The sequence below is a fragment of the Plecotus auritus genome (genome assembly GCF_963455305.1).
Source record: "Plecotus auritus genome assembly, chromosome: 9".
Lineage (NCBI taxonomy): Eukaryota > Metazoa > Chordata > Mammalia > Chiroptera > Vespertilionidae > Plecotus > Plecotus auritus.
Genome location: NC_137783.1, coordinates 39044620 through 39048542, shown reverse-complemented (window position 1 = coordinate 39048542; position 3923 = coordinate 39044620).

Below are 3923 nucleotides of genomic sequence, written 5' to 3'. Positions count from 1 at the left end.
CGGGGCCACGCACGCGTCGTGACATCACATGCGGTGGTTCAAGGTGGGAGTGAGGACGGGTTGTGGGCGGGGTTCAGGGAAGGCGGGTCACGGGCTGACGTGAACTTTCTCGCGGTCTATCTTTCCTCTCGCGAGATGCTTATCTTCAGCTTTTGCTGTCTCTTCTGCCTCACGTGAGGTTGTTGGGAGTTGAGTGGCTGTTGGCTTCTCCCAGTTTCCTTCCAGCCTGGCTCTTCCCAAGTTCACTCTAATTGAACTTATTTTTACTTTTTGTTTTTATTTTTATTTTTTCTATCTTGCTTGGGCTTATTTTTAAATCAGATTTGAGCAATGCTAAACCATGTGCTGGACTAGATCACCCCCTTTCCCAGAGACAAACATGAATGACTCAATGCTCTGCCCTCAAGTTGCTGACAAACTAATAAAAGAAATAATATGGGTCACAAATAGCCAAATATAATACTTGACTAATTTAACAATTATGTGCCAAACCATTGTGCTGGGTTCTTTCTGTCAAGGAATTCACTGACAATCCTATATAATAAAAGCCCAATATGCTAAGTGTCCGGTCATCCAGTCATCTGTTCAACCAATCAAAGCATAATATGCTAATGATATGCTAAGACTGCTCAACCGCTAGCTATGATGTGCACTGACCACCAGGGGCAGACAGTCGGCCAGTCAACCAGTCACTATGATGTGCACTGACCACCAGGGGGCAGATGCTCAATGCAGGAGCTGCCCCCTGGTGGTCAGTGCGCTCCCACAGGGGGAGTGCTGCTCAGCCAGAAGCTGGGCTCATGACTGGTGAGTGCAGCAGTGGTGGCAGAAGCCTCTCCCGCCTCCACAGCAGTAGGACATCCCACTAGGGTTCCCAGACTGCGAGAGGGTGCAGGCTGGGCTGAGGAGCCGCCCCCCACCCCCTTGAGTGCACAAATTTTGTGCACCGGGCCTTTAGTAAAAAATAATTGTGATTTATGCTGTGAAGGGAACCGGGAGATGTGATAGAGGTACCGTGAGTTACATAGCTTCAAGGAAATGAATTTTTTTTTCAAAAGCTGTGTGAGCTTGGAAGAGAACCCCTCGCTTTAGGTGAGTCCCAACCCTGGCCTATGCCTTGATTGCAGCCTTTTGAGAACCTGAGCAGAAGACCCATCAAAAGCCAGACTCTTGACCCATGTAACTTGTGAGATAATAAAAATGTGTTGTTTTAAGTCCTACTACATTTGTGATTCTTTGGTATGTGGCAAAGAAAACTATTGCAAACCCTTTCGGGGGTAAAATCCAGAGGCAGACTTTTCTATATAACTATAACTAGGAGTAGTGAATTCATGTCACCGCCCTAATCAACCCACAGTAGCTGTGTTTAATACCTCTAAGGGGAACTTCAGTGACAACTAGACAAAAAGGAGAGTATGGTATATTTGTTAACGTAAAAACTTTCAAACATGTGAAGAATTTTTGTGAGTTTATTTGAACCAAACTGTCAACAATTACCGGGAAGCAGAATCTCAACAGATTGAGATAATGCTTCAGAGAATGGCGATTTTTCATCTATTTTTAGACATTGCAATCAAAGGAAGAGACGTAGGTGGGTTACACGAAATCCATTGGTGATAGATTAGAGAAGCAGGAGAAAGCAAAGGGAGGAGGGAACCTCTGGGACAGGATAAAGAATAAAATGATAGACACATACTTCTTTTACTTAGATGTGTACAGGACAGCTAACAGTCAACAATTAACATGATAACAATAACAATGAAGGAATTTGTGTTATCTGTCCTGGCACGCAGCGCATTGGTTTGTGCCCTGAGGGGTCTGAAAAAAAGGGAAGTTACAAGTTACCCTGACATTTCAATGATATGTTATCATAGATGCAAAAAGACAATAAGCTCAGTTAAGGTAAAGGTTGACCTTGTCAGAGAAGATACAGACCATAACTGCTTTTAGTTAAAGTCTAATTTCAGACCATCCTTTGTGGTTATTGTAGGTCTCTGAGTTTGCAAGACTGCCATGCAGGCCTTCCCTGAGCTTGTCAGATTAGCATGTGGCCCCTTTCCTCCACATATTCAAGCACACACCAATATTTGAGATCAATTTCATCCAGATCAGCAAAAGAGAAGGCATGATGGGAGTACACAACCATGTCCAATGTACACAAACATTACATCCACCAACCCTCTTCTCTGCCACTTGCTGTCATTCTGTTGGTCTGACCAGCTCCAGGCTATGAAGAGCATGCATGCTGTACATAGCTAGGTCATCAAAGGAAGAGGTTACAAGCATTCAAAGATTTCAGGCCTATTCTGGATGCTTTCCTTGAAGTTTAGGAAATAGCAGAAAGACCCGAAGCTTGCTGCTGGCTATTTTTCTACCTGCAGGTGTGTATCTTTTCAGACACATGGAAGACTTCTTTACCTATTGAAAAAGCCCATTTATCTCCTGAGACCATCAATTGAGGTTACAGAAATCACCAGGCCGTCCCAGCTGGGGACACAGTGGACATTCCTATTACTAAATCAGAGATGAGAAAAGTCCAGTTAAAGGTAAATCTCCACTGTGACTTAGCAAGATAGAACCAGAGAGCTCTAAGAGAACATCTAAAAGCTGGTCCTGGTATTCTCTGAGGCTCACCTGGAAAATGCATTCCATGTGAAAGAATCCAAACCTAAATGGGCCACCTCAATGGGAACTGAGAGACTTGCCACATTGGAGAAGTTCCTGGTATGCTATGAGGTTCAATTCATACATTCCCTAGATATTAGCATATTATCTTATATTCACCTATAGTATCATTATAGTTCAATCTCTTCTTGAACACTTACTATTCCAATCAAGTTAGAGTGACCTGTTATGATCTATTTGTAATGATTAGGAAGTTCTTGCGTTGTTTGAACTGGAATCCGTCTTCCCAAGACTGCCAGGCCCTGAGTTTGTATAAATTACTATAACATGAGTGGGTGAACACATGTACAATGTTTCCTGCTATTAAAATGTAAAATGTGGCCCTAGCTAGTTTGGCTCAGTGGATAGAGCATTAACCCATGATCCCAGGTTCGATTCCGGTCAAGGCACATACCTCCATTGCAGGCTCAATCCCCAACCCTGGTCAGGGCACATGCCGAGGCAACCAAACGATGTGTCTCTCTCACATCGATGTTTCTCTCTCTGTCTCTATCCCTCCCTTCCACTCAATCTAAAAATCAATAGAAAAAAATATCCTCAGGTGAGGATTAACAACAACGAAAAAGTAAAATGTGCATACCCTTGACTCAGCAGCCCCTACAGAAATATTGGCACAAGTATAGAAAATAAAGGTACATGAGGATGTTCACTGGGGACATTGTAACCATGATCTCCTTAGTTCTGGAACTAGAGAGATCATTTGACAGAAGTTCTGTACAGGGAATTTCTGCATCAAGTGGGAGCTTGGATTGATGACCTCAAACGTTTGTCTAGTTATGAGTCCTTGGTGTCCTCAGCTACAAGAAGAGAAGGGAGCAGACCCTCTGGTCTCCCTTTTTGTCCTGTCTATCTCTATTGTTTCTCTTGCCCTCAGCTCAGGAGCTCCAGGGAGAAAGGAATCAGGAGCAAGTAAGCATCTGAAATCTTCCATGGTCCCTGAAGTATCTGGGACCCGCTCCTCTGATTATGCTGTGGGAGGGGGAGTCCAATCTGCCTCCCACACCTGCTATGTTTATAGACTTCCCAGTGAATCCATTCCGAGCACATTTTCACCTATAGTCAGGAAACATGCAGGACCTGCCAAAGTTGAAGTAAGGAAAAGCAGCAGGGTTGGTAGTGGCAGGGGCAGCAACAGCAATATTAGGGCAGCAACGAAGTCTGCAGGCCAAAGACAGATCAACACAGCAATGTCAGGAGCAGCCAGCAAGGGCCCAAGAGGGAGAGGAGCCAGCATGATC